The sequence below is a fragment of the Varanus komodoensis genome, unplaced genomic scaffold, assembly GCF_004798865.1.
Source record: "Varanus komodoensis strain SLA01 unplaced genomic scaffold, ASM479886v1 scaffold8, whole genome shotgun sequence".
NCBI classification, from domain to species: Eukaryota; Metazoa; Chordata; class Lepidosauria; order Squamata; family Varanidae; genus Varanus; species Varanus komodoensis.
In genome coordinates, this window is record NW_025336481.1 from 37,208,229 (window position 1) to 37,228,432 (window position 20,204).

A 20,204-nucleotide genomic window follows, 5' to 3' on the forward strand; every position below is an offset into this window, starting at 1 on the left:
GAAATCTTTGCTGTGTCCAGAGCTCATCGCCAGGTAGGAGCTTTGCACAAAACAAAGAAACTCCAGAATTGTGTCTTTAGTCCTCTCAGTATCCACAGAACCCAGATAAAATGCCCTTCTTATTTTGGTTCTTGTGGCTGTGGAGCCACAAAGATTTCCCCCAAAAAAGCAGCACACTTGCTTAGATGGTTCTAATTATATTTCAACTGCTTCTCACTGAAACAGCTGTTTACATAAGCAGTCTATGGTGTCATGTCAGAAAAGGAGCAAAATTGCAGCTCCTCCCCTGAGAACAGGAAAATCACAGGGTGTCCTTTTCTTAATCACACATAAGAAGCCACAGAGCTGTTATGGAGCTTCTAGTCAGTGATAGTGGCAATCAAAGTGTGCAGGGGTCAACTGCCCCTGCAGAAGAGACACCCCACAACTAAACATGCAAGGCAAATAGTTGTCATTTTGTTTGCAGTTGTAGAGTACCAGGCTGCTTCTTGGTTCTGCCTCATGAGGCTGCCTTCAGCCACCCTCTTCTTTGCAAAATCCAGCAAAATGAGCATGAGTGACCACCACAGGAGGAAGTCAATAGGTAAGAGTCTGTATGGGGCTTTCAGGAACCATCCCCTACAACTTAAAGGAAACAATCCAAGATGCTACTTCTATGTAGGGAAAAAGAAGATATGCCACTTAAGCTAGGCTGGTCAATGTCAGTATGGGCTGAATGAAGGGAAGGGAAGGGAAGGGAAGGGAAGGGAAGGGAAGGGAAGGGAAGGGAAGGGAAGGGAAGGGAAGGATCAGTAGGACTACTAGTTGCAGATCAAGAATCTGTGGAGCAGAAAGGAAAGGAGCAGCTTGAGACCAGCTATTTTGCTTTTACATGTATTTTTTGAGATGAGAAGACTAAGGAGCGGGGGGGGGGGGGGAGAGAGATCTCATTGCTGGGAGAGTGAGCAAACAGGTGACAGAGAAAGTCCTTATGCTTTCTGCATGGAGTATCCAGCACATTCTTTAAAGCTTTTCTTCTATGGGCTGTCACTGCAGTGCTCTGCAGAAGTTTGAACCTGCTCATTTTGACGTTACGCATGTTGTTGTGTTACAACCTGGAACTGAGGAGGATTTAATTGGCATTGTTCCCACTTGAAGTACACAGGATACTTGATATGGTGAAGGTGCAAAATATTTTATTGTAGCACAAAGTTAAGCAAACAGAAGCAAGCAGGCACATTCCAACAGCACAGGTATTCTCCCTCTTTGCTGCACCATGTCTGGATGAGCTCTGGTGCAACTCTTGGTCTCCAGAAATCACATACCAGAGCTAGCCTCATGGAGTCCACCTGGAGGCAATTCCTGTGCTTCATGATCTCAGATTAAAGTGTCTTGAAGGCCCCGGACTTCTTTGGAAAGCCTATCTTGTCAGCATTGTAACATTATTATTGTGGCACATCTAGCCACTATCACTTCTGAGGAGGGGAGCAGGCTTGGAGAGTCTTTGTGGTGGACAAGCAAAGGGGTGTCTATCTGGGATGTCCTGCGAACTAGCAGCTTTGTCCCAGTGGTTATTTTTCTGTGTGAGATGGCGATGGAGCTCTGTACAATTTCCTTCTAACTCATGAGCTTAAACTAATGTCAATGGGAATTACTCCTGGAGGAGAACATGGATCCAAGAGGTGCTTTTGTGTGACTGCCTGTGTAATTCCCCCACACTCCTCCATTCCTCACGCTCAGCATTCATGATCTATTTAAAGTCACTTGAAGCTTAATCCTGTACTGAGCAGAGGGGTGGACCCGATAGGGCCCCTTCCAACCGTACAATTCTAACTCTAAGATTTCAACTCTAAGATGCTCTGCAATGTGAGGTGCTGCTAGAACTAAAAACCTGCCTCAAAGGAGTGATTTGGTGTAGGTTATTATGATGATTGGTATTATGAGTGTGAGTGTGGTGGGAAGGTGGAGACTAAAGTATTTAATGAAAAGAAGGACATTTTTCTTCATAAAATATTTTCCTGCATCTAATTTCCTTCTGACCCAACTGCTTGCAATTTCCCGCTCCCACCACTATGGGTACTGTATATAATCCTGGCCTGGTGTGGGGACAGGAAGGGGAAGTATCTGAATAAGTGAGTAACAGTCCATATAAGCTTATTCCAGAATACTTTTTTTAAACATTAAAGTGCCATAAGACCCTCTGGGGAGTATGCTTCCATTTTTTAGGGAGTGTTATTGTATTATTTATATAAAAGACATTTGCCAAGTTGGGGCACACAATCATGGATGCTAACACAGTTTCCCCTGTGTTGAAAATGTGATCTTGTGTCACACACAAAAGCAATTACAGGAGAAATTAGGAGGAGTTTTTCTGGTGGGTTTTCATTATATGGTTGGAATAAGAATATTCCAAAGTCATTTACCACTAAGGATGTTCATGGTATACATTTGGGGGTGGAAATCCATCAGGTTCCTGAACTCAGATCCACTTCACAGTGGCCCTGAGTCTATGTTCCTAGTGAACACACCCAGCCAGGCAGCAGGTGGAGAAGAAGGTTGGGCACTGGAAATGGTGCTTGGTGCACCTGTTCACAGCACCCATCTTCTACCTCCTGGAGGCTGCAGCTGATGGGGAACCTTGCTGGCTGCACAACTAGGCTTCCAAAAGCTTTCACTTACACCACTTTGGCTTGGCTCACTATCTAGAACCAGGCCAAGCACAAGAAGTCGCCCATGGGGGACAAAGGGATGGTTTCCAAAAGGATTCATCCAAGCCACTGTCTTTTTTCTGTTCAGTACTAACATCATTCCTGTTCAGCATCATTGCCATTGTCCATGAGAGATCCTCTGCCATTGTCACTTTCAGATACCACTGGGGCCTCGTAGCTGCTCCTCAGAAGTTTCTCTGTCCCCAACAGCACTAGAAATATCAATTCTTTTCTGCTAATGTGACTGTTATTCCTGAACAGGGGGGATGCATCTCACTCTGGCATTTCACCTTTGAGTGACCCTGCTAGGAGACCAGAATAGTGTGAGAACCTGGCTTTCTTGTGGTATTGTTCTCTGATATACCCTGGACCATGCTAAGGTACACATCCAAGAGGTGGAAACAGGACTATGGCAAACCTTGACAACAGAAAAAAATGCACAACTTTAACATCAATGATGAAGAAATTGAAAGATTTTGCTTGATTTTGTCTCAGGTCAAAGGAAGACTTCAGCCACAAAATTAGAAGAAGACTAAGACTTGAAATGCAGCAATGAAGGAACTAGAGAAGGTGATCAAGTCTAAGGACATTTCACTGGAGACCAAGGCCAAGAACCACACTACTTTTTTCCTGATACTGCTGACAAAATGGCAGCTGTCTGTGGGGCTCTCTGGTTAGTTACTTAGCAAAAGCTGCAACAGCTGCTCTGCTCAGGCTGCCCTATAGTTCTAGCCTCAATACAGCAATGTGTTGTGGTTTCTGGTTCAGACAACACAACAAGACATCATGGTTCCAAGAAACATAGAATAGACCATTGCATCTATTACCCAGATAGATTTTGTAAGAAGAATGCAAGAGGCTAGCCTTCTTCCATCTTCTCCCTACCAATCCTACCTCCAAAGATTTGGGGGGGGGGGGGAGTTTCCTAAGGTTCATTCCTGCAAAACACAAGTGGAGGTTATATTATAATACTTATTCTTCCATCAGTAGCAGTCAGAAAAGATAAAATGTTGTGTCAGAATTGCTTCCAACTATTAAATGAATAGTTTGCAATTAATCCTTTCCCCACATGTACCTGTTAATTGAATTTGGTGACAGAAATCAGAGATTCATTCTGATCCAAAATTTAAAAGGGCCAAATATTTAGAATGCTTTATTTTTAGGTTTTACAGCAAAACTTAAATTTAGATAAGCAGAACTGGTAATGTTGTGGAGACGACTGCTAGACAGTGAATTGAATCCATCTTTGAAGAAAAAAACTCCAACTTATACACAAGAAAAACCTTTGTATGGTCCTATTTCCAGATAAGCATCTGAAATAAGAAACCACCCAAACCATAGGGATCAAGGTCCTGTTAGAGGAAAAAACTAGCAAGTTTAATTTGTAGGCAAATGTCTGAGAATTTAGGCTTGACCAATGTCAGTCTCTGATTATTATTTTTGGCTATTGCTGGTTCCATTTTAATTCCAGATTCTTTCATGCACCTGCTATGATGTGGTTAATTAATGCCTACAATTTGTTCCATCACTTAAGCATTTGTTTTTTTTTAAATGCCCCACAGCCAAGTTCTCCTGACTGTTACTTCATAGGTTTTTCACATCTGCCCTTTTGTAGATCGTCAACATGGTGCCCTTCCACAGAAGTCAGAACCTCTAATCGCTTCTTAACATGCTGGGCCAAAACCTCTCCTGCAAATGTTGAGTCAGGCAAGGTCCTGTTGGCTTTCCGGTGTTTAAGGAGATTTAAACCTCATGAGGGTCTGGCCTCAATTACATTTCATTGCCTTCCAGCACTTTCCAGAATTTTAGCTAATGAGTTAAACTCCTTGAGTTTCTATAACAGCTGGAGAATACCCTCCATACCTGTGGCCTTACTTCTTGGCAGGCAAAAATTGCTCCAAGTGGTACTCCAGAGTTCCAGGCACAAAGACAGAGCAACACGCTCGGCATGGGTGCCGCTGCTGCGTTGGACACCAGCTCCCGACTTAATTCTGATGGTATGGAAAGGAACACATTAGGAGTGTATCTCAATGTTCCTGCTTTCCTTTTTGGCAAGCTCTGCTACTCAAAGCCAGCAGGTGCTTAATGCTATTAAATTTATGGGTAGTGAAAGCTGTTGAACGTCTGAGTAGCAAATTACCAGCTTTTTAAAAGTGGCACATATTTAGACATTTATTTGGAAACCTTCAGAAATACTTTAGTAACTTTGGGAGGAATAAATCGAACCATATTTTTTAAAGGCAAGGCAGGTTTGAAAAAGGTTGGTTTATTTCTTTGTAACTTTTTTCAAAGTAAGTTAAAACGATACTTCCAAAGTGCATTTGGGCAGGGATGGACTGAAAGTAGTTCTCCAGATGTTTTGGGCTTCAGCTTCCCGCATTCCCAAGCACTGGTAACAGTGGCAGGGGCTTCTAGGAGGTGAAGTACAAAATGCCTGCCTTCTGCCCAGTCCTGAATTACAGTAAACCAAAACCTCCTTCCACATCTGCTTTAATAAAAGCAAACTGTAATCACAATTCATGATCTATCCAGTGGGAGCCTGCATAATTTACCAAATATAAGATTTTATCGTGAACATATCCAATCGTATTCTTGTATCACCTGATAAAAACTGGTTATTTTCCTCTCCTTGGGCAGAAACCTACTTCCTCTCACTCAAAGAGTGCAATCCAGAATAAAATGCCACAAATCAATATTGAACAAGGTATAGTTCATTTTATGGCTAGCTTTATGTTACAGGTTTCCACAATAGGGTTGCCTGCAAGTCAAAAAGGAAAATAACACCAAATAAGCACCCATGCCTTTAATAACAGTTAGATCTGCAGAAATTAGTAGGAGAGACTTTTCATAATAAGAAACTAAAAGTTTTCACCTACTAATTGCTGCTGAACAAACTGATCACATGGCACAGAGGTTGGCCTGCCCATATACAAAAGAAATACTGCTAAAGTAGTCATTTTCAAATATAATCCTACAAAACTGTAGCATGTTGGATAAATACAGGGAGAGAGATAGAAAATAGCTTCTTTTCATTTTTTTTTCAATTTTCAAGTCTTACCTTTAGTTACCCCTTGTACATGCTTTTTAAAACTTGCATGAAAATCTGCATGTATTGTTTGCATTTCCTTAATAAACGCATTCTTGTACGCAATTTTTGTATACACACTTTTGTAAGCAATTTTCCTAATATAATATAATCAACATTATTTCCACAAATATATGCAATTTGTATGCATACCGCTAATATGATCATTTTAATGCATTTCTTTGACCTTGATGAATTCAGAGAAGTGGGTAAATTCAAGGACAGTTATGTTTTTACATGTGTAGTAGTTAAACGGTATGAAATTATGCAACTACCCATTAAAATAAGAATCCAGTAGAGGAACAGAATCCATGGAACAGATTCTGTGCAGAGCTGAGAAAATCCATCATGTTCCACACACACACACACACACACACACACACACACAGAGAGAGAGAGAGAGAGAGAGAGAGAGAGAGAGAGAGAGACAGAGAGAGACAGAGACCAGTTTCTTCACACATCCATAGCAACATCAGGAAAGAGTGTTTAAAGGGGTTCAAAAGCATTAATTTTTGATGGCTTTCATTCAGATAGGATTTCCAGCTTTGTACAAACAATAGTTTGTCAGCAGGTGGAAATTCAACTGGTGTTATATTGAGAGTCAGTGTGGTGTCTAGAACTCAGGAGATCTAAATTCTAGTCCCCGCTCAGCCATGGAGCCAACTGAGTGACTTTGGGCCTGTCACAGACTCTCAGCCCAACCTACCTCACAAGACTAAGAGCAGGAGAAGGAGAATGATGTAAGCCACTTTGAGTTCTTTAAAAAAGAAAAATGCAGGATATAAGTCCGATAAAAAATAAATATTCTGCCTTCATGGGGCAAAAGTGGAACTGAAAGACCCAAAGATGGGGAGCAGATGATCCACCAATCCTAATCATAGCCAGTATTCCAAATGTTCTGGGGATAAGCCAAGAAATCAATTACTCCATCCAACATTTTAGTAGCAGAGGAAGGATTGGAGTTTGTTTAAGCCAGTCACAGACAATCAATGAGTCATCAAGCGAGATACATCTGAACAGCCCTGGGCAGAGGTGTCCTGCCAGCTACTTGATATCTGCACCCCCAGTGGGACCCGAATACACAGCTTGAGGGGTCTCAAATTGAGTACTTCTCTCACAAGAGGAGATTTAAAACTTTCTTTGCCCTCTTCAACATTTTCAAAGCTTTCCATACACTGCTGTACCCTTATAACACAATGTCGTACAAAAGGAGCAAAGAGCAGCTAGAAATGTATCAGAAGGTAATGAAGCAAATGGCAAACAGACATGGGCTAACATGAAGCAGTTGTCTGGAGTCATATTTCAGGGTTCATGCAGTGACCTTAGAAATTAATAGGCAATATCCAAGGCTAGTGCTAACCAAGTCATGTTAGTCTAAACCATGGATCCTCAAACTACGACCCGCCATGGTCATTTACCCAGCACAGCTCAGAGCTTTGGACTTGCTCAGAGAAGACGATCTCCGAACAAGTCTGAAAGCTCTGAGCCTATGCAGGTGTTCTATGAAACTCTTTCAGTTTTGGAGACTAGCAGAGAGCCGGTGCACATGCCAAATTGTAACAGCTCCATTCAGCCGTGCATGCACCGACTCTTTCCCCTATTGCACGCATTCATTGGCTCTGAATACAGAGTGGGAATACAGAGCAGGAATACAGAAGAGAGGAGGGCAGTGGGAAGAGAGAAAGAGATGAAGACACTAAAAAAAAATAGAAGTTAAGAAAAAATATAATTGTTTAAATCTATTTTTAACTATGTAAGCCACATCCCCAGGCTGCGGGCCAAGCCATGGCTGACTCGCAGAGCCCAGGGGGGATGGGCTGAGGCAGAGTGGAAGCAGGGCTGCAGCTTCCGTGCCTCTGCCACAGCCTTCTCTGGGCAAGCCGCCGCTGGCAACAAGCACCTGCCATGTTTCTTCCCTCTGTGGCAGGGAGAGGTGGGAGGTGCCCTGCTCGGCCCATCCTTCGCCTCCCCTCGCCTCAGAAAGCAGCCATTACCTCCCCTCCTCGCAGCCCTCTCCCAGCCAGGGCAGCCACCCTGCACTCACCTCTCTGGCCTCCTCCTTCCACACTGGAGCCAAGCGAGTGCCTGCGAGGAGACCTTCCTCCAGTTCGGAAGCAGGACAGCAGCAAGAAGCTGGGAAGGCCTCAACCTTTCGGCGAGCAGCATGGCATCATCTTGGGCTTCTGCTGCAGCCTGAGCAAGCAGAGCAAATATTTTTTAATTTTTAATGAATTTTTAATTTCACTTTTAATTAATGTTTTAATGTGCAGTGAGCATAGAAATTCATTCATATTTTTTCAAACTATAGTCTGGCCCCCCAACAGTCTGAGGGACAGTGAACTGGCCCCCTGTTTAAAAAGTTTGAGGACCCCTGGTCTAAACCAAGGCAAGTTCAATGCCAGTGGCACTTAACGGGCAAAGCAAAAGCGCTGCAATTGGATCATTTGGATCACTTGGTTTGCCACAGAATTTCACCAGCAGCTTGCTGGTGAACTCCCTTTCCCTACCAAGCGCCTATGACATTGTGCCAAGGGCAGTTTATGCTGGCACAGCAACATTAGAGCCAGTGCTGTGACAGCAATGGAGAAAGCCTAGCGAGCCCCAGTCTCTTTCCCCTGTGGAGGGAACAGAGCACAAAAGGCCTTTGGCCTCACTGGATGTTTTCCTTCAACCATTTTTGAATACAGAAAAAATATCTAAGCACTTGCCAGAATTAATTAGCCTTAATGGTTATTGCTTCCTCGGCCCTCTCATTTTCCCTACAGGCCCTCCTTTATGTCTTATTTATAGCCACCTGCACTTTTTGGCACAAAACAATGGCCCAGTATATACTGATCCTTTCCTTGTTGTCAGCATTCCCAACCAAATGCTCCCCTTTTCAGAGAGATATAAGGTGCCAAAGCATAGTGGGGCTAGTTTGTACTCTGAATTGTACTTGCTGCAGTATTAGTTATGAAGCAAGCAAAGGCTAAAACTACCTCACAGTGGATAACACTTTGGGCCTGACACACAGTGCTCATTAGGGGTCCTGAGCATCCAATTACCCTTACCCTAATACAGGTTATTTCACTCAAAATTCCTACAATACGTAGACTACCACCAAGTTTTACATTCTGAAGTGTTTGGCAAGTTGCACTTGATCCAAAGAAATGACAGGCAAATATAATCCTCTAATATAGGCTGTTGAGAGTAAGAATGTGATGGAAATCTGTTGTGTTTGTAAAGTTATAAAAGTTTGTGCACTCTGCACCTCACAGACATGAACACCGTTTGTGACTAGAAATCCCTACATGTACAAGCTTGCAACCTGATATGCACACCAAAGGAATATGTTTGAAAGATAATCATGCTTGAAGGAAAGTTTGTGCTTTTACATGAAGATGCTTTCATTAATGAAAGAAAAATGCATCCTTTTAAAAATGCCACAAAAATGTGCACATTTAGAAAAATATGCATGGAGAGTTATATGAATCTTCATGTGAGAAGTGGTCATTAGCAAGCTCACAATTAGTACCCAAGTTAAAACGAACTTCAGGTTGAATTCAGACCATCTCTACAAGCTTGAATTTTGCTGTTCTGTTCCTGAGAGACAACTCATTGGAAGACATGCACATCAAACAGATTGTGTGACTGGTTTATTTAAGTGATCAATGGTTTGTATGAGCAAAAACTCAAACATTACCCAAGTTCAGCCTCCACTGAGAGGAACTACTCAGATGACCTGGATCCTCTTCATCTGTGTACGTTTATCTGGGTTCCAGATTTGGTAGGGAAACGGCTTTGGTACCCTTGGATGACCTTTGCTGGGAGACAGACAGGGAGTGTGACCCTGTTGGTGCTTCTGAATCTCTCAGCGGCTTTTAGGTCCATCAGCCATGGTATCTTTCTGGGCCAGCTGGCTGAGTTGGGAGTAGAGGGCACTGCATTGCATTGCAATAGTTCTACTTCTCTTGGCTAGCCAGCTCCAGAAGGGGTCCTTGGAAGATATTGCACAGTCTCTTGGACTTTCCAGTATGGGATTCCTTAGGGGTTGATCTTGACCACATGCTAGTTAGTATCTACGTGGAAACACTGAAAGAGATCACCTGGAGTTTTGGAGTGCTTTGTCATTAGTATACTGACATACAGCTCTTTCTCTTTTTCATCAACAGCAGTGAGGCTGTAGATGTGTCAATGAATGAGGACTGACAAACTGAAGCTCAAGACTGAGATGTTGTTAGCAGGAGGTTCTTCAGACTGGATGGAAGGAACTCAACCTGTTCTAGATGAGGTCACAAGTTTATAGCTTGGGGGTTCTCCTTGATTGGTCCTTGTCACTTGATGCCTAGGTGGCTTCAGTGGAACAGGATGCCTTCCAGACCTGGTGACGCAGCCACAACTATAGCAAGGTGCTGGTTTTACAATATAAAGCCAGAGTTTGTTTGGGACAATAGCAGGCAGAACACTTCTCCAAAATGCAACCTACCCAGACACTATGATCGAGTTCTTCCAACTGTCATGCTCAGGGATATATTGCTTGGTGGAAACAAGGAGAAAGGCATTTTCAGTGGTGTCTCCTCTCAGATGGAACAAGCTCCCCACCTGGCAACAACTTTAACATCTTTTTAGTAGCAGATTAGGACTGGCCTGTCGCACAGGGCATTTTATTTGTTTAACATTATATTGGGACTTATGTCAGCCAATTAAACAGGCCTTGTGGTTTAATTTACATACACTACTTTAGCTTCTACAATTTGTTTTAAATGTGGGCTTTCAAAGTTTCAAACTAAGATTTTTTATTATTTTTAATTGTTGCCTGCATATTATGTGCATTTTATATGCTGTTGTAAACTGCCCAGAGAACTTCAGCAATCGGATAGTACAGAAAAGAAAGACATATTCAAAATAGAAATAAAAATAGAATGAAGAAAGAGGAGGAGGAGGAGGAGGTCATCCATCAGTGACAAGCTCAGAATATGACCAGCAGATGCCTGGAAGCCCTTCTTCTCCCAGAGCATTATCCCTCAGCTTCCAGTTATAACAACAGCTGGCAGAAGGAAAAAAGTGGCAGTGAAATCTTGATGAGGAGAAGTTGGCTTGGTGGGACCAGCAACAAGACAGCAGAGTTCAACAGTGGCATACCCATTTTACAGGCAGCAACAGGAGACCTCAACACGTACTCCAGCCTAGCATACCAGTCCAGGCTTCTGGATGGTGGAAGAGTCCCAAGAATGCTCAGTATTCTAGAATACGTTCAACTTAAGCCACACAAGGATGTGCACCTTACAACCATTTCCAGTGGTCATTTTCTAAAGCTCATGTTCTATTGAACTCCTGTGGACAACTGTGCTACCTAGCAATGCAGTTTCTTTCTGTAAATAGAAAAGTGCAGTACAAATATGAGAAATAAAACTAATATATAAACTGAAGCATGGAACTTTCTCCTGTGCATCCAATCTCAGCAAGTATTTTTGCCCCTGGCAACAATAGAAGATGCTGGAGATGTGAATCTGAGACCTTCTACATGTAGAGCAGGTGTTCTACGACTTCCAGGTTGTACCTGCTCACCAGAGTTGGTGTGCTGCATAACCTAAATCTCTCTTTTGCACACTTCATGCAGTTCACTGCATAGCCAGTGAAATAGTCATATCAATAGCCAAGAAGTGGTCCTTGGCTACAGATGGGGAGGGAACCGCTCCATCCCCTTCTCCTCCCCTTCCCTCCACCCGTCTCTCTCTTGTCCCCATGTTCTTTCCCCAAGGCTAGTTAATTTCAGAGATATGCACTTGTGATGTATTGGTTGGCTTTTTCTATCTCCAGTTGTGTTTAAATATCATTCTGATGAGTGTTTGCTTTGATAAGGCTGTTCAACAGTTGGAACTCTTACCTATTTCCCAAATCCTACTTGATCACATTGCGGCTGTTATTTCCATAGCCTGTTTCAACATCCGCTTGCCATGAAAATCCCCATTTTGCTAGACCTGTCAACATTTTAAGGATTTGATTTCTTGCACTGCTAAGAGGAATCATTCATGAGATTACACATTAAGGTTTTGAAAATTAAATTCAGGGGTGGGTTGTTGCTGTTTTGGTATGCCCTGGGGTGGACACAAAGTTAAACCTAATCATGAAAAGGAAACTTGTGTTATTCAAATAAAAAGTGATGGTCTATCATTTTTATATCTTCATATGCCTGAAATTTGCTGTATTTGAAATGTGGTGCTGGAGGAGAGCTTTGCAAATACCCTGGGCTGACAGAAAGACAAGTAAGTGGTCCTCGATCCTAGATCAAATCAAACCAGAACTTTCCCTAGAAGCAACAATGACCAAACGAAGGCTGACGTACTTTGGGCACATCATGAGAAGGCAAAACTTGCTGGAAAAGACAATCATGCTAGGGAAAATTGAAGGCAGAAGAGGAAAAGGAAGACCAAAAGTGAGCTATATTGACTCCAGAAGGGAAACCGGAGCCTTGCATTTAGAAATGCTGAGCAGGACTATCATGGATAGGACATTTTGGAGAGCTTTCATTCTAGAGTTGCCCTAAGTCAGAGGTGACAATGTATATCCGAATCTGCTACAGACTTTTGGGGCATGTTTCTACAGAAATAGCAATTTTTAAAAATCTCTATCTGCACAAGGGGCAACTCAGAACAGTATAATCCACTGCACTTGGCGACCCATTCCACTTCCTTTCAGGATGAGAATCTTCAAGGTCTGACTTGAAGACAGCACCAAAGAAGGAAAAATAGCCCTACAGCAGCCCCAGGATTCTTAAACACAGATATGGTCACACTCTCCTCCATGCAATGGGCCAAATTAAGAACTGAATGTTGTCTGATATGGATCACTAAGCATCATCCCAACCTGACCCATCTTGGTAGGTTTCTACCACCCCTCTACATGGGCTATCTGGCTGTTCTCATTTTTGGCCTTTCAGCTGAAAAGAGTGTGAACAGAAAAGCTCCGCCATTACAAGTCTCCGGTAGTCCTATGCTTCCTCCTCACTTCCCACCAATCTGGTCCTTAAATAATCACTTTTATCCCTTCTGATATGGCTGCCCTTATTCTCACACCTGCTCTTGAAGGGTCCTGGCAAATGTGGAACCAGAACTATGCTTTTCCTATCTTATGAGTAAATCACAACCATCTTCTCAATGGGTAGATATTTCAAGGGAAGTCAATAATGAAAGCAAGTTAAATTTTTGAACAGCTAAAGTTCCCACAGATGTTAACTTTTGGCATTGTAACTGCAGGTAAAGCATACAAATGAGCACATCAGGCTTATTTTCAGACAAACAACTTGTACTGATGTGAAATTAAGAATGCCATCACTATTTCTATTTCTATTATCATTATCATTATTACATTGCTTTGGGATCCCACCTTTTTCTTAGTGCAAAAAACCCAGGGCAGCTTACATAGTCCTCCTTTGCTCCACTTCAGGTTAGGCTGAGAGTGATTGACCAGCCTAATATTACGCCGTGAGCTTCATAGCTAAGTAGAGACTAGAACCCAGATCTCCTGGGTCCCTAGTCCAACACTCTCACTACCATGCCACATTGGTACCAATCTAAGAGATGCAAAATATTCAAATGAGTATTGGGAATAGATAAGCACTGGATCCAAGTAGAACATATTAGGGAGGAGGAATTATATAGTCAGCTCATCTGACGGCAAAAGAAGTGTCTATGGTTAATTAGCCATTTAACTGCTTTCACGAGCATGTAAAACTGTAGCTATTCCATCACTTCTTTAAGGCTATCTTTGATGGAGCTGCATATGCCCTCGCTAAGAGAAAAGGCATTAATGCCTTCATAAATTATACTCCAGTGTAAGGTAAATTTAACAGTTTTCCAGGATGATTAGGATATGCTGAAAGTTATCCTTCTTTCTTAATCCCTGGATTTTTTTTACCTATAGTCCGTGTGCAAGTAATGCACATTAGTAAATTAATAGCCTGTTAAATGACAGAAGTTCCAGGCAATTTAATTATTGTTGGTAAAATACAAAATGAATTATTGCATGCCAGTAAGTAATTTCAGTTTCTTTCCTTGGAACAGATTAACTTTGAACATGATGATGTGTTTAAAGAAGGAGGAAAATAATAATGACAACTTCTGCCTTGCATATACAAATGCTGAATCATTTCTTAGTGGGATTTGAGGGTCCTTCTGGAAATCATTACACTAGCAGCCTCTTAACCAGTCTATCATTCAATACATTTTCTCCCATAATTATAATCTTTTTCAGGTGTTCCCTCAAAATATGCAATGAAGGGTGCTATCTCTATTCGTCACCTCTGCACATTCAGCTGAAGGTCAGGGCAAATCTAGTCATATACACAGAGGGGTTTGTTTGGACCTTCTCTTAAAAGTGTGGTGATGAAGAGGAGGGAAAGCATGTGCAGTCCCTATTCCCTCTTCCCCATCATGTCTTGAAAGGAGCTCTGAAAGTTATTATTATGATTACACAACATTAACTCAACCATCCAAATTTCAACCAGGCCCAACCATGCTTAGCTTCTGAAGTTAGGCAGGATCAGACACTTAAGGCTATATGGAAGGTACTAGCTACTAGTCAGTGGTGTATCAAAAGCCTCTAGGACTACAACACAGGGCAGGCAGCTCCTCTGAACACCTGCCCTGTAAGGTGCAAAAACAGGACTAGGTTGAAGCATCCCTCTAGACCAGGGTTAGGGAGCATATGGCCCTCCAGATGCTGTTGAACTGCAATTCCCAACAACTCTCACTATCAGCTGTGAGGGTTAGGGATGATAGTAATTGCATTCCAACAGCTTCTGTTTCTCATGTGCTGATCAACTGGAATATACCACACTACAAATACCAATGAATGGCTACCTCATTTCATTTTCTTTTTTCCCTGTTCCTTTCTTTTCTCTGCTGTATCTCTTCACCTTGCCACCTCTCTGTGTCTCTCCTTTCCATATCTACCTTTTCGTTATGAATCAAACTGTAACAAACAACCAGACTGAAGTAATAGAGAAATGGTAGTTATTAAAAAACTGAAAAAAACCAAATATGCTTTAACAACAGCAGCAGACCCTGCTGTAGGTAGGTCCTCGAGGACTGAAAAGCTCTATCAGAAGGCAAGTCATTGGCACTCTTCAACAAGAGGGGCTATAAAGGCTTTTTGCTCAGGATGGGAATTTGCCTGGCCACGTTTAAATCCCATTTTCGATTCCCTCTCAGGAATTGCTTATGGCTCTGAGTGAGAACAAGTTTGGGGCCTTTCCTGCACTGCATCACACAACAGAAGGGATTAAAGTGATTGATAACTAATAACTGTTCTTCAGGCCTGTCAGGATATTCACAGTTCAGAAGTCACAATATGCAGATCAGTACTATTTTAATGCATGAGTCTGGCCATGTTCATTCAGCTTCACTGGCTTCCCATTGAAGTCCGGGCCCAATTCAAGGTGTTGGTGATGACCTATAAAGCCCTAAACGGCTTGGGTCCTGGTTACCTGAAGGAGCGCTTGCATCCATATATGCCCAGCCGCCCCTTGAGATCGGCGGGGAGGCCCTTCTCCGGGAGCCCTTCGTGAAAGAAGTTAGGAGGGTGGTTACTCGGAGGAGGGCTTTCTCAGCGGTGGCGCCTAAGTTATGGAATGCGCTCCCCAGAGAGGTCCGCCTGGTGCCATCATTATTTGTTTTTCGGCGCCAGGTGAAGACCTTTTTATTCAAGCAACATTTTAAATGATACTATTATTGAATTTTATCGGGCCAGGGAGGCTTATTTTATATTGTATATTTGTATCTTATTTTAATGTATATATTTTCAAATGTTATTTATGATGTTTTAATTTATTGTTGTAAGCCGCCCCGAGGCTTCGGCGAATGGGGCAGCATAAAAATGTTTTAATAAATAAATAAATAAATAAAATTCTGACTAAGACAACAGCTGCAGTGTAGTCCCAGTCTAGATTTAGGAGCCCCGTGTCTGCACTCGACAGCAGTCCAGGGGTTGCAGATGTAGCAGTGGCAGGAAATGGTTTAATTTTTCCACAGCTGCTTCCATATTGAAAAATCACCTTCTCCCCCACCCCACTGCTATTTGCACTGTTCGAAGGGGGGACTTACATGCACTGCTATGCATTAAAGGAAAGGATGTGTCCAATTAGGAAGAAGGTGGATGATTTGTCCTAATTCTTCTCTGTAAAATACTACATTCAGCTTCTTAAACTCTGGGCAGCCTACTCCTAATTTATTAGCGAACTACATCCATGTTTGGTTATCAAGGATATCAAGCACTTGCTAATGAAACATATCTTGCCATGATTCAAGGAATACATGGGTCCGGAGATTAATCTACTTTGGAAATGTGAACTCTCATCTTCCCCAGCCTCTGGCACATCTACCATTTTCCTTTTGAATTAGTTATTAGCATATGAGTCTTTCCAAATGCTTTCCAAGGAAACGCCTGCCTTCAATTTCTCCCTCATAACGAAGATTTACAGTTTAGTTATCTATTGTGAATAATTAGTTTCCCAGAAATTGCTTGGGTAACATTTAAGGTGACATGGGGTTCACCATCCAGTCCTCATTCCATAATTCAGAGTTTTAGATTGTAGTTCTCTTATGACAAACCCTATTAACTGAGACCTTCCAGGCCTTACTGAAAATGTCAGGCTATACACAAAAAAAGCAGATAAGAACTGTCATTTTGCAATGCCAGCACATGACTGCTCACTCAAAATCTGGCAGTGAGTGCATTTCCAAAGCCATAACTCATTGGCTAAGAGAGGAAACAATCAATTGCTGGGAAAGGGAAAGGAAACACAGCAAGATGTTTTACACTTTGCTACACTCAGGAGTTTGAAGGTATTTCCTCATTCACGGTAACTTTCCTGGAAAAGGACCCCAATAACAAGATGGCCAGAACGTGGTGTCCGGTGCAATAGTGGTGTGAAGTGCACGGGCTCAGTATGGCAGGCCAGTGATGCAATCCCCACTCAGCTATTAAGGTCAGTGACTCGCACATGGTGGACTTGCGACCCATTGAGGTGGTGAGTTATGAAAAACCCGCAGGCCACTGTTGCAAGCTGAGCCAGCCACACCTCAGCAGGCGTCATGCAATGACAGAGTGACATCATTTTTATGTATTAAATATAAAGCCTAAGAAACAGTTGCAGGTCTTCTGACAAGCTGTTTATTCTGAGTCTCATCGAACCTCAAAGTCTAAAAAAAAAAAAAAACCAACATGGTTTGTGGCATTAGCTTTCATAAATTAGGGTCCACTGCATCATGGGATGCATTAGTTGGTAAAGTGGGCTGCAGTCCATTAAAGTTCATGCCATAACATATTTGTGAATCACTAATCTGCTATATAAAGCTCTGCATAGGTTTTAAATTATGACACAGAAACTTGATTTGCACGTAACACTAAACTAGAGTTTAGCAGGATAACCATAATTAACCACTACAGCCATAACATTAAGTTTAGTGTTATGTGCCTGAGTCTTAGACTCATGTAGTACTTTCCTTCCTCTTGACCTCTGGTGTATCCACAAGGAGAAGAATGGAAGCATCTGATTCTGTTTTCATTCTCCCATACTTTTTCTTTTCCCATGAATCAGGAACTGCAGCCAGTTTAAGCTCCATGTCTCGGCTGAACATTTATTTTCCAACCATTTGATGGTTTGGTGAAAATGAGCCTTCTTGAAAGATCATTTGATCTGAAATCATTCATTGAGGATACCGTTTCCCTCACCTAGTCATACGAGGTGGTCAAGAGATGTCTAGCTTTCTCCATTCTAAATGGTTGGTGCAAATAACTCAACAATATGGTAGACATATGGGTGCTGCTGAAATCAGCAGCCAAATCTCCATCTCTTGCCGGTGGAGTTGTCATAGACAGTTGGTCCTTAACAGTTCCTAAGCTGTTGAATTGGCAACATAATCAAGGGAGGAACACCCAGATCAGAGGGCACCCTTTAGTTCCTCCTCAATAGCATGGTGGTATATGCCTCATCTTTAGCCCTACAGATGTCCACATTGTTTTCCATGCATTTCTGGGGATCCAAGAAGACTGAGTGAAGGTTGCCAATTTCTCTTGCAGTCATTTGTCTTTTGTAACCCCTACGCCTGGCATAAATTAAGGATGTATCCCTATACATCTTGTGGTCCCTATGCATCTTGCTTATCTACCAGGGGAATTTGCTTTGGGATGGAGGAATTTTGATAAGACTGGCAAGATGTTTCAAAAGGTTGCGAGGAGGGGGGGGGGTGGAATCCATCCCTCCCTTCAGGCAACAAAAATGCCAAAATTAAGCTCTAATGCAGCAATTTAATGTGTTCGGCCTATCAGCAAAGAAAACTTCCTACCTTTCCTAGAGGTACATTTTGAAGTGTTACTGCAGAGAGCAGATAGCACAAGTGATTAAGGGCAGACACTGCTTTGTTTTTAATCAGTTACTTAATCAGTTTGCTCAGCATGAACTGGTTTGACTCAACGGACTGAGTGACAACACATTTCAAACCAGAGCAGAGTAATAAAAAAAATTGTACCAATAAATCATGGGAAAGCGATAGCACAATTCCTTTTATTTACCCCTTTGCTTCTATCAAAGCAAGTTAACCTCGGCTCTGTTCCATTCATTTTTTTGTTGTTATTGCTGGGAAATTTAGCATTTAGCTCTCAATGTTTCGCATGATGAATTATTAAAAATCTTTAACTGCTGGACAACCTTTGAGAGGTAGAAGTTTTTTCCTCCCTAAAAAATTATCCCTGTTTTTGCTGTGAGGAGAGGCAGCTAATGAAAAATGGCCTGGAATTATTGTGAAACAATTGTCTGTAGTGTAATCAACTCTGTTTTTGCCCTCCAACTACTCTAGGATATAATGATACATGTATCATTAAGCAGCTGCTATGGATGCCTGAGGAAACTGGTAGAAATCTGTACCTATTGTTTTCCTTTCTCCACTCAATTCCCCCCTCCTCTTGTACATTATCTTCATTCACTCCCCATTGCACATTTGAAGAGCTGTTAGTGGACAGCGGCTGCGATTATATTTACACACACACACACAATTTTGCACTGGATTTGCCCTTGGTTGGAATGTGGCAGAGCCCACTAATAATCACCACTGCAGAAAGAGCAAAATGGCTAATGCTTTCCTAAGGCCAACCTAGTGCCTAATTAGGCTATTCATGGAAGGTCTGAGGTGTTGTTGGTTTTTAGGGTTCCAATTTTTAACACGAAAAATGGAGGGCAAGGGGGCGTGTGTGACTAATGTTTAATTAGAAAAGATTTGCAATAAAACAACTGTTTGCTTAATGCTGCATAATGGAATGGGAATGACGGCTTAATTCTGGTACTTCAGATTTCTTCTGCTTGCATAGTTTTTGGTTATCAAGTGATTGTATATGTTGCCCAAGGCACCGTGTACTCAGCCCGCATCAAACTGGCACTCAAAATCACTCCCCAGAGGTAACTATATCTTTGTCTATGTTCTCTTCAATGGCTATTAACAACGGCATTAATAGGATCGGCAACAGTAGTCATAAATACAAATTTGGTATCACCGAACTTTGTTAACAGAGACCTAAAACAAAAATGCTTTTCAGGGCGAACTAATTTCAACTCATCCTAGCAGTAAAGGTGAGACACCACCCTGACTACAAAAAGGGCTGTGAACATCAAGCAGATTTGGGAGACAGGCTGTGAGAATGAGAAGGGGTCCCAGGTGTGGAGGGTCAGAGAAATCCACTATGGGTTCAGGAGAGGTTGGATTTCTGGGAATCTGACTTGCTAACTCCAGCTTTTCCCAAATCATGGAATGTAGGCCATTAAAAAAGCATTTGTGGAGGATTTTCCACATTAGTCAGGAAGTCAGGACCTCCAAGATACCTTCCTCTGAAATGCTGCTCTTTCCACATGCAGAGACAGTTGGAGAGCACAATCAGAGGGGCCTCAAACCTGTATGGAGACTGTAATAGGGCTAGATTTGTTAGACACTTGCTCAACTTTGAGGGATTTAGATTTGTTGGATACTGGGGACCATTTTTGACCTATATGAACTAGGTCTGCACACAAAATGGGCCAGCTTCAACTGGAGGCAACACCAAGAGGTACCAGAGCAGCTTTTAAAATGACACCCAACAGAAAGCCAAAAGGAGAATATCCTGTTCTGGGTGAACCACCACCTGAGGGTGAGGGTGAAATGTTTTGATTGTTCAAACAGAAACAGGCAGAATTAAACTGTGCCTGCAAAGTATAATGTCAGCCAAAGAGGCCAAAAGACCATAAAGCTATGCACAATACAGAGGTATTTAGAGCAATGTATAGATCTTCCTATACCAGTGCTAGATGTGTCTGGATCAGGCTCTGAGAGACCCTACAAGCACCTGCAGAACCAGGAACACCTTTGCAGGGTAGAGCTGAGGAGCAATGATTCAGTGCAGCTGGAGGCCCTGGAGACCAGCATAAG